We start from the raw sequence: 12,052 nt of genomic DNA on the forward strand, positions 1-12,052 counted from the left end.
GCTTTTACTTCCTTGGTGAGGTTTGTGCCAAGACATTTGTTTTAAGCATTTGTTTTAAGCTCTTGTGAATAGGTTTGTTTCCTTGATTTCTTTCTCACAAAGTTGGTCCTTGGTGTATATGAAGGCTACTGATTTTGTATGTTAATTCTGTAACCTGCCACTTTGCTGAAAGTATTTAAACCAGTGGTTCTCAACCTTCATAATGCTGTGACTTACCTTTAGTACAGTTCCTCATGTGTGGTGACCCTCCCAACCGTAATACTATTTTCTTCTTTATGAAGTTGCTGTTTCATAACTGTAATTTTGCTAAGTTAAATGATAATATAAATATCTATGCTTCCAATGGTTTTAGATGACCCCTGTGAAATGATTGTTAGCTTCCGCAAAGGGATGGAGACCTACAGGTTGAGAACAATGATTTAATAGTTCTTGGAGTTTTCCAATGGAATCCTTAGGGGCTTGTCTTAGTCAGGGTTTCTATTCCTGCACAAACATCATGACCAAGAAGCAAGTTGGGGAGGAAAGGGTTTATTCAGCTTACACTTCCACATTGCTGTTCATCACAAAAGAAAGTCAGGACTGGAACTCAAGCAGGTCATGAAGCAGGAGCTGATGCAGAAGCCATGGAGGGATGTTCCTTACTGTCTTGCTTCCCCTGGCTTGCTCAGCCTGCTCTCTTATAGAACCCAAGACTACCAGCCCAGAGATGGCACCACCCACAAGGGGCCCTCCCCCCTTGATCACTAATTGAGAAAATGCCCCACAGATGATCACATGGGGGCACTTCCCCAACTGAAACTCCTTTCTCTGTGATAACTCCAGCCTGTGTCAAGTTGACACACAAAGCCAGCCAGTACAATTGACCGACCCCTTGTCAACTTGACACATAAACACATCACTATTAAGCCTCAACACTTACTTTCTTATTCATCCCCAAGATCTAAATAACTTTAAAAGTCCCACAGTCTTTACATAGAAAAAGTTCAATCCCTTTAAAATATCCAATATCTTTTAAAATTCAAAGTCTTTTAAAAAATCCAAAGTTCTCTTAACTGTGGGCTCCACTAAAATACTTTCTTCCATCAAGAGGGAAAAATATCAGGGCACAATCACAATCAAAAGCAAAACTCAAATTCCAATGGTTCAATGTCTGGGATCCAACTCACACTGTCATCTGGGCTCCTCCAAGGATTTGGGTCACTTCTGCTCTGCCTTTTGTAGCACACAGCTTGTCTTCTAGGCGTCAACTGCCTGTACTCCACTGCTGCTGTTGTTCTTGGTGGTCATCTCATGGCACTGGCATCTTCAAAACACTGCTGACTTCTGCTGTAATTAGGCTTCACCAACAGCCTCTCATAGGCTCTCTTCATGGTGCTAAGCCTCAAGTCCTATGCATGACCCCTTCAAGTCCTAGGCCATCAATTGCAACTGAGGTTGCATCTTCACTAGTGGCCTTGCATAGCCTCTCACAGCGCCAAGCCTCAGTTGCTCTTCATGACCCCTTCATGCCTTCAAAACCACTACCACCTGGGTGGCTCTTACACAGTACCAAGTCCAGACACAGCACAAAATACAACTGTGGCTATCTCTGGAACATAGCCTCTGTGTTCTCAGAAAAACACTTCCCAGAAGATTTCACCTCAGTGATGCTGGTTTCTTCTTAATCACCGCTAATTTCTTAGCTCCAGCTAATCAGCATCAATAGTCCCAGTAACACAAAGGTTCGATTTAGTGTTTCTGGTATCTTGTTAATCACAGCTGATTCTTCAGCCCCAGCTAACCAAAACCATAGAATCTTTGCAATCAAAACATGGCCCTGAAAAGAGTCTTTAATCTTCCCTCTGAAATTTCACAAGGCAGGCCTTCATCTTCTTCACTGCTCTTAACTTTATCTTCCAAGCTCCTACAGAACTTTCCACAGAGCTCTTAACATCCTAATGGCTCTTCCAGCTCAAAGTTCCAAAGTCCTTCCACAGTCCTCCCCAAAACATGGTCAGGTTGTCACAGGAATACCCTACTATGCTGGTACCAATTTGTCTTAATCAGGGTTTCTATTCCTGCACAAACATCATGATCAAGAAGCAAGCTGGGGAGGAAAGGGTTTATTCAGCTTACAGTTCTGCATTGTTGTTCATCACAAAAGAAAGTCAGGACTGGAACTCAAGCAGGTCAGGAAGCAGGAGCTGATGCAGAGGCCATGGAGGGATGTTCCTTACTGGCTTGCTTCCCCTGGCTGGCTCAGCCTGCTCTCTTATAGAACCCAAGATTACCAGCCCAGGGATGGTACCACCAACAAGGGACCCTCCCCCCTTGTTCACTAATTGAGAAAATGCCCCACAGATGGATCACATGGGCACACTTCCCCAACTGAAACTCCTTTCTTTGTGATAACTCCAGCCCGTGTCAAGTTGACACACAAAACCAGCCAGTACAGGGCTCTTATATAGAAGCTTATCATCTACAAATAAGAATACTCTGGTGTCCTCCTTTTCTAGTTATATTCCTTATATTTGCCTTTATAACTGTGTTGTTCTAGTTGAGACTTCTAGCATCATATTGAAAAGGAGTGGAGAAGGTGGACACCACTGTCTTGTATTGGTTTTAATGGACAAGGTTTCATGTTTAAAACAAAAGGTATTTGAACTAAGCCAAGCTAGTTAATCTGAAGCAATATCACACTCTTAACTCATAGAAGAGGCACAAGCTTTCTCCCTCATCATATAACTAAAGTTACATAATGGCTGGTCCCCATAAAGTTACCAAGTGTGAGGCTTAATTATATGTCTGCATCAGGTATATATGTTTACAGAGCCAATCACACCCCTTGATAAAGTGGCACATATTATAGCTGTATGTTGGACATAGAGGCATAAGCCCTAAATCCCAGTACTCAAGAGGCAGGGGTAGGTGGGTTTCTATGAGTTCGAGGTCAGCCCAATCTGCATAGTGAGCTTCAGGCTGCCAAAACTAAATAGTGGGACCTTGCCTCAATAGTAACAACAACAACAACAACATCAACAACAATACAATAAACATTCAGAGCAATTCAAATTTGCATGGAAAGAATAGCAGTATATACTCCATGCCTTGACCCAGGGCTACACTATCTCTCCTGTTCTCTATCAACATTCTGCTAGTCTTCTATGTTGAAGTCCTTGGAGTTAACTAGAAGTGGTGAGTAGTTATATTGGCACAATAAGACCACCTGTTCAGTAATGCACAGCCAGGCAGTGGTGGCGCAAGCCTTTAATCCCAGCACTTGGGAGACAGAGGCAGGGGGATTTCTGAGTTCGAGGCCAGCCTGGTTTACAAAGTGAGTTCCAGGACAGCCAGGACTACACAGAGAAACTCTGTCTCGGAAAAAACCAAACCAAACCAAAAAAAAAAAAAAAAAAAAAAAAAAAAAAAAAAAAAAAAAAAAAAAAAAATACACAAAGCTTGGGGCTTGGGGCTTGCTGCATAAAAACATGATTGTTTGGTTTGCTTGAGACATGCTGCCCAGGCTGGCTTTTTTTTTTTTTATTCGATATATTTTTTAGTTACATTTCAAATGATTTCCCCTTTTCTAGCCCCCCACTCCCGAAAGTCCCATAAGCCCCCTTCTCTCCCCCTGTCCTCCCACCCACCCCTTCCCACTTCCCCGTTCTGGTTTTGCCGAATACTGCTTCACTGAGTCTTTCCAGGACAAGGGGCCACTCCTCCTTTCTTCTTGTACCTCATTTGATGTGTGGATTATGTTTTGGGTATTTCAGTTTTCTAGGTTAATATCCACTTATTAGTGAGTACATACCATGATTCACCTTTTGAGTGTGGGTTACCTCACTTAGTATGATGTTCTCTAGCTCCATCCATTTGCCTAAGAATTTCATGAATTCATTGTTTCTAATGGCTGAATAGTACTCCATTGTGTAGATATACCACATTTTTTGCATCCACTCTTCTGTTGAGGGATACCTGGGTTCTTTCCAGCATCTGGCAATTATAAATAGGACTGCTGTGAACATAGTAGAGCATGTATCCTTATTACATGGTGGGGAATCCTCTGGGTATATGCCCAGGAGTGGTATAGCAGGATCTTCTGGAAGTAAGGTGCCCAGTTTTCTGAGGAACCGCCAGACTGATTTCCAGAGTGGTTGTACCAATTTACAACCCCACCAGCAGTGGAGGAGTGTTCCTCTTTCTCCACATCCTCGCCAACACCTGCTGTCTCCTGAATTTTTAATCTTAGCCATTCTGACTGGTGTAAGGTGAAATCCCAGGGTTGTTTTGATTTGCATTTCCCTAATGACTAATGAAGTTGAGCATTTTTTTAAGATGCTTCTCAGCCATCCGAAGTTCTTCAGGTGAGAATTCTTTGTTTAACTCTGTACCCCATTTTTTAATAGGGTTGTTTGATTTTCTGGAGTCTAACTTCTTGAGTTTTTTATATATATTGGATATTAGCCCTCTATCTGATGTAGGATTGGTGAAGATCTTTTCCCAATTTGTTGGTTGCCGATTTGTCCTTTTGTTGGTGTCCTTTGCCTTACAGAAACTTTGTAATTTTATGAGGTCCCACTTGTCAATTCTTGATCTTAGAACATACGCTATTGGTGTTCTGTTCCTAAGTGAGCAAAAAACTCCACTAGAGAACTCCTACAGCTGATAAACAACTTCAGCAAAGCGGCAGGTTATAAAATCAACTCAAGCAAATCAGTGGCCTTCCTATACTCAAAGGATAAGTAGGCTGAGAAAGAAATTAGGGAAATGACCCCCTTCACAATAGCCACAAACAGTATAAAGTATCTTGGGGTGACTCTTACCAAACATGTGAAAGATCTGTATGACAAGAACTTCAAGACTCTGAAGAAGGAAATGGAAGAAGACCTCAAAAAATGGGAAAACCTCCCATGCTCATGGATCAGTAGAATCAATATAGTTAAAATGGCCATTTTGCCAAAAGCAATATACAGATTCAATGCAATACCCATCAAAATCCCAACTCAATTCTTCACAGAGCTAGAAAGAGCAATTATCAAATTCATCTGGAATAACAAAAAACCCAGGATAGCTAAAACTATTCTCAGCAACAAAAGAAAGTCTGGGGGAATCAGTATCCCTGACCTCAAGCAATACTACAGAGCAATAGTGTTAAAAACTGCATGGTATTGGTACAGTGACAGGCAGGAGGATCAATGGAACAGGATTGAAGATCCAGAAATGAACCCACACACCTATGGACACTTGATCCTCGACAAAGGAGCTGAAAACATCCAATGGGAAAAAGATAGCCTTTTCAACAAATAGAGCTGGTTCAACTGGAGGTCAGCATGCAGAAGAATGCGAATTGATCCATCCTTGTCTCCTTGTACTAAGCTCAAATCCAAATGGATCAAGGACCTCCACATAAAGCCAGACACTCTGAAGCTAATAGAAAAGAAACTGGGGAAGACCCTTGAGGACATCGGTACCAGGCTGGCTTTAACACACCACGTAGCAGAGAACAGTCTTGAGCTGCTGGTCCTCTGGAAATCAAACCTAGGATCCTGTACTTGCTAGACAAGCACCCAGCACCCTGCCAATGGGGCAACATCCACAGTCCCGTGTGTGTGTGTGTGTGTGTGTGTGTGTGTCCACACATATGTGTTGCATGTATGTGTCAGCTCTGCACCTGTGTGTAGAGGCCTGAAGTTAAATTTAGAAATCTCTCTCGAGCACTCTCTACCTATTATTTTTTTGTACACAGGTTTTCCTCACTGAGCCTCAAGCTAGACTAGCTGGCCAGCGAGTTCTGAGAATCCTACTGTCCCCCCCCCCCCCCCCCCCCCCGCCATTCATCGCTAGAGCCACAGGTGTACGTCTCTACACTCAGTCTGCTCGGGAATCCAAATCCTGGTCCTCATGCTTACATGACAGTCACTTCATTCACTGAGCCAGCTCCCCAGATCCTCTTTTAGGGGTCATTAAGGAAGCAATGATCTGACACATTGCAACGACACACCCTGTCTATGCTTTATGCCTTGGATAATGGGAAATTAACTACTGTGACCCGTATACCTGACTCTGTGAGCGCGTGATACTTCGTTGCTGCAGCAGGTGCTCCCAGTCCCCACGCTACACACCGTGACCCTTTCCATTTCTGTGGGAAGAGTCCTGGATTCCTATTTTTGTTTTCTTAAGATTTTATTTATTTTACCTTATGCACATGGGTGTTTTAGCAGCCCGTGTGAATATGGACCACAAGCATGCATGGTGCCCACCGAGGTAAAAAGAGGGCTGAGGCATTGAGTGCCCTGGAACTTAGTTTCAGAACATTGTGAGCCACCATGTGGGTGCTTGGACTGGAAGCCAGTCTTTTGGTATAGCACCCATGAATCTTAACCCCTAAATCAATTCTTCAGGTCCTAGAGTCCTGGTTTCTATTCTTTGTTTGTTTGTTTGTTTGTTTTAGGATTTATTATTATATCTAAGTACTCTGTAGCTGTCTTCAGACACACCAGAAGAGGGAGTCAGATCTCATTACGGATGGTTGTGAGCCACCATGTGGTTGCTGGGAATTGAACTCAGGACCTCTGGAAGAGCAGTCAGTGCTCTTAACCACTGAGCCATCTCTCCAGTCCCCTGATTTCTATTCTTTCTGGCCCCTGGAACACAGAGAAAGCCAAAATTACCAGGTAGGTAACACCTCCCAAGACTTATCTTCAAACTAGTAGCTAAAAACAATTGTTAACAGTCCCGTAACCCTACACTAGGGTAAATTCTAAGAGCTATGGTTCACAAACTTCATAAAACTTCTCCAATAGAAATGTGTTTAAATTACCTACCCTGGTTATTTGCTCTACAGTATTACAACTGAGATACAGTGCAGGAACTTTGAGATACAGCTCAGAGTTTTTGGAAATACACAGGTGTGAACATCTGTGTTTGAAGAGGAAAAAGATCTCAAATATCAATTCGATGAACTAAATGTCTGTCTGAAGTTAGCAAATGGGCCCAGAGAGAGGCTTAGTGCTTAAGGGCGCCACAGGACCCGAGTTTGGTTCTGAGCACCTGTAACTTCGATTCCAGGGCATACAATGCCCTTGTCAGCCTCATCGGACAATAAAATCGCATTCAGTGCTGGGCAGTGGCAGCACAAGCCTTTAATCCCAGTGGGAGGCAGAGGCAGGTGGATTTCTGAGTTCAAGGTCAACCTAGTCTGCAAAGTGAGTTCCAGGACAGCCAGGGCTACACAGAAAAACTCTGTTTCAAAAAAAAAAATCATAGTCAGAAACCCATATAGAGAAAGACACACACACACACACACATTTTTTTTTAAATTTTAAAACAAAACCCAGTGTAATGTCCCATGCATTTGGGAAGCAAAGGCATGTGGATCTCTGAGTTTGAGGCCAGCCAGGTGTGCATTGCTAGCTCTAGGCTAACAAAAGCACTGTGTCTCAAAAAAATATATAAAATAAACATTTTAATGATTTTATTTTGTAATTACAATATCATTACATCATCCCCCCTTCACTTTCTTCTTTTTACCCTTTCCATAAATCCCCTCTTTGCTCCCTCTCAAATTCATGGCTTCTTTCTTGTTATTATTATATATGTATCAATGCATAGATGTATAAATATAACCTTGGGAATCCATTTGATGTTGATTGTATGTATATGAATGATTTGGGGGATGACCACTTCAAATTGGCTAACAAATTAGGGGCTCATCCCTGAGGAAGACCAAGTCCCCAACCCTCAGCAGTCGTAAGTCACCTGTAGTCTTTGTCTAGGGTGGAAACACATGGAATTTTCCCCATTGCACCATACCTCGTTCATTGGTATTGTTAGTATCTAGGTCCTACTTAGACAGTCGAGATGTTGAGGTATAGTGGTGGAGTTTTCCCATAGTGGTGGAGTTTCCCCGTCATTTCCAGAAGCCTTGATTTCAAGCAGTCTTCCTGTTCCTCTGGATCTTATTATCTTTTTGCCCTCTCTTCTGGCATGTTCCCTAAGACATTTTTTATGAAAGAAACTAGTAGAAATAATAATAACAACAACAACAACAACAATAATAATAAAAACCATGGTGGTGTGGTAGTGCACAGCTGTAATCCCACCACATGGTGGGTGATGGTTGGAGACTCAGGCATCCTCACACTAAGTTTGAGGCCTCCCTGGGCTACAGGAGACCTAAAAGGCAGAAAGAGTCAAGAGGAGGAAACAGTGAGAGGAAACGGGAAAATAAAACAGCAAACTGAATCCAAAACTGAATAGAAACAAATATAACTTAGACTAGGAAAACAGTTTTTAGAAATTATTAGTGAAACTAGAAAAACTTTTCCTAAAAAAAAAAAAAAAAAAAAAAAAGGAATTACTAGACTGGGGGAATGGAAGAGAAGCCATAACTACCAGTCACAGTTGGCGGGGCTACCATGAACAAATGTGTAACAACCAGGCACACAGCTTTCATGGCTTCTCTCGCTTTTGAAAGCCATAAGGTAATTAGTTAATTGTTCATTGGGAATGTGGAGTTATTCTATGACTGAGCAACTCCTATATATTTATAAAGGCTGTACACAGACAAAAATGTGCACACCTGTGTTCACAGTAGCTGTATTTATACTGCAGTGAAAACAAGTCTGATGCCTACCGATTAGTGATATAAAACATAGTAACTTGCCTGTAAAAAGAAATGGGATGGGCGTGCGGTCGGATGCCTGTAACAAAAGTGAATAGTTCCAGGTCATCCCAGGCTACCTGAGATCCTGTCTAAAAAAAAAAAAAAAAAAAAAAAAAAAAAAAAAAAAAAAGACAAACAAAAAAGAAAAGCATGGAACAAAACTGTAATATATATCACAAGCTGCAGAGCCTGGAAAACACTACCGTGGCTACAAGTAGCACATTAGAAAAAAGGAAATGCTACATTATTGCATTATACATTGTTACAATGCTCTGGTGTGGTCATCCTCCTCTGATGCACAAAGAAGGAAATGCTACATTATTACTTTATACATTGTTACAATGTGCTGGCGTGGCCATTCTAGTCTGATGCCCAGAGAAGGAGCGGGTCTGGGCAGTGGAGGGAGCGCTGCTGGATGCCAAGAGGCATCGAGTTTCTTTGGGTACTGAAAACATTCTAAAGTTAGAGTACAGTGACCTCATGCCATGTTGCTTACCAGCTAGCTTCACAAATAGCCCTGCCGTGTCTTTGCCATCTTCTCGCCCTGATTCTTCTGCTTTGATCCTCCCAGGCCTTTTGCTTTTTACCATCCTGCTTTACAAACTCAGTGTCAAGCACAGCAAACCCTACTCTGTCCCCTGTCCTCGCATCAGAAGCATCTGGAGCAACATGAGCTAGTGTTGTTCTCTGGACCCACAATACCAGTCCAAATTACTCCTAAAGTCACACCAGTAGATATAGCCCTCTGGAGCATGGAATATACATCTTCACTAGGATGATGGGGAGATATTTAGGTGGTAAAAAATTCTAATCAACTTGTGTTGTGGAAAAATCTTTCTAAGGACAAAGAGAAGTGTCTGAGATTTTACAGACTGAACATCAACTAAGTTTTATCCCATTGTCAGGCCAGGCCTAACGGATAACTTAGTTCATACTCTTGGCCAAAAAGTCAATTTTCTATTATTTAGTTGGTTATGGGCTGTACTTGTGTCTATTCTAATGACCTTTTAAATTACTTTATAGCAATAGCTACATAAACATTGTTTTACTTTAAGGAAAACCAGACTAAATTCGTCATAGAAAAGGTATGTAGGGTTTAATTTAATGTTGTTTTCTATTGGTAAAGAAGAATATGGCTATATAAACATCTGGTTTCTAGCATACTTGTCTGACTTCTCCTACATAGAGCAATAATCCTTTATTGTGGATGACATAACCTACAGAAAGCCATCTTGAGAGTTCACATTGGCAGGAAAAAGCAATTGGGACCAACTGATGGCCCCGTAAGGGAAATCTCAGGAGGTCATCTCACCAGAATTGCCATCCTCCTAGAATGTAGCTCCTGTGTGACACTGGGAAATTTCCAGTTGGAGGCATGGTTCAGTTTAGGTGTCTAGAGTATTCATTAACTGGATACCAATAAAGAAACCATTGAAACCTATCTCTGTCTCATTTCCTATTTTCCCAAAAGACTGACATTTGTGTTTGATAGTCTTAAGATCAAGTAAAGGCTGCAAAGATGGCTCAGAGGTTGAGAGCACTTGTTGGTCTTCCCGGGGAGTGGGTTGAATCCCCAACACCCACAGGGTAACTCACAACTGTCTGTAAATCCAGGTCTAGGGAATCTGATAACCTCTTTAGACATCTGTGGGCACCAGGCATGTATATGGTATGTATACATACATGCAGGTAAAACGCTCATATAAATAAATACAACTATAAGAGATTGTTTCATAACCTTTGAAACACATCCCTTAAAGTTTTCATCCCACTCTGACACTTTTGATAAATTTAGAGGGTGTGGCTGGGGTGTGGCTCACTGCAGTTGTGATGACTTGAGTCTGAACATTTGCACCACAAAAATAACTAATCAATTAAACAAACATAAAATGTACAATAATCACTTTCTTCCGTGTTTTCATTTGTAAAATGAAAACAGTAATTATCCATCACATTTAGTGCTGCCGAGAAGAGTAATTGGTATATTGCTCGTAACTAGAACCAGGCACTGTACTCCAGCCTTGAATAGAGCAATTCTGCCTCAGCATCCTCAACTCTGGAAGTACACTTGTGTGCTGTGTGCCTACCTATGACTGTCCCTTTAAATCACCAGAGGATGCCCCTGTTCCTGAGGTTGTAACTGACCCTCCTACATCTTTTCTATCACATGTTTTGAAGACCTTCGCCATGCCGTCTCCTACATGTCTGACTATTTCTTCGAGAAAAAAAATATTAACTGAAGTTCAAGGAGAGTAAAAGAACAAATCTAGGCTAAGAATTCAGATGTAGAATCCCTTAAATTTTCTCTGTTGCCAACTAGTTATGACCTTAGGTGATTTACACCCCCAGTTTATACATATGGAAACAGAGAGAATAAGCTTGCTCTTTCTTCCTCCTCCTCCTCCTCCTCTTCTTCTTCTTCTTCTTCTTCTTCTTCTTCTTCTTCTTCTTCTTCTTCTTCTTCTTCTTCTTCTTCTTCTTCTCCCTCTTCTTCTTCTCCCTCTTCTTCTTCTTCTCCCTCCCTCTCCCTCTCCCCTCCTCTCTTTCCCCCTCCTAGCTTTAATTTCTCTCCAATAAATGTTATACTTCCTGCCCCTAGAGGCCTTGCAGGTGTGGCTGCTGTATCACATGTGCAGCAGTAGGTGGCAGAAAGGAGAGAGGCTATGTCTCCGCTCAGTGTTCTGAATTATTGATAGTAACCTAACATTCCTTGGAAAAAAAAAAAAAAAAACAAGCCTAAGACACCCACTAGTCCAGTGCCGGGGGCCGAGATAGGGAGCTAGCCTGAGACGACCATCAGTCTAGCACCAGACAGACCCAGGTGGGCTCCAAGGACAGGGAGTAAGCTGAGGACTAGAAGAACCCTGCCTGGAACAGCAGGCCCCAGGGATGCCCAAGTGAGTCCAAGACAAAGGTCCCTGCAAAGGGTCACTCAGGCAGGCCAGGCAATGAACAAGCCTGAGACAACCATAGGGCTTGGACCAGACAGAGAGCTACCCTGATGTGGTGGCTATTCCTGGTTGTCAACTTGACTATATCTGGAATGAACTACAGTCTAGAATTGGAAGGCTCACCTATGATCCTAATTTGGAGGCTCAGAGCTATAAGTTTCTGAACTGGATCTTGGCATGGAGACCTTGAAGCATAGTGGCTAAGACGAGGAGATCTCCGAGTTCAAGATCATTTGGGATTAAAGGCATGGATGCACACGCCTTTAATCTGGGCCACACCCTCTGTTGGAGACCTACAGCCTTTAATCTGGGCTACACCCTCTGCTGGAGATACATAAGGACATTGGAAGAAGGAAGTTTCTTTCTCACTCTTCCTTGCCTGCTTGCTTCGTGGGACTGAGAAACTGCTAGATCTTTGGACTTCCATCCACAGCTGCTGCTGATCATTGTTGGGGAG

General features: G+C 42.3%; 1 pseudogene; it reads left to right on the forward strand.

Moving 5' to 3' along the window:
* Positions 1-11,232: 11,232 nt before the first annotated feature.
* Positions 11,233-11,352, forward strand: LOC127683917 (uncharacterized; annotated as a pseudogene).
* The last annotated feature ends 700 nt before the right edge of the window (positions 11,353-12,052 follow it).

Source organism: Apodemus sylvaticus, chromosome 4 (assembly GCF_947179515.1).
Source record: "Apodemus sylvaticus chromosome 4, mApoSyl1.1, whole genome shotgun sequence".
Classification (NCBI taxonomy): Eukaryota; Metazoa; Chordata; class Mammalia; order Rodentia; family Muridae; genus Apodemus; species Apodemus sylvaticus.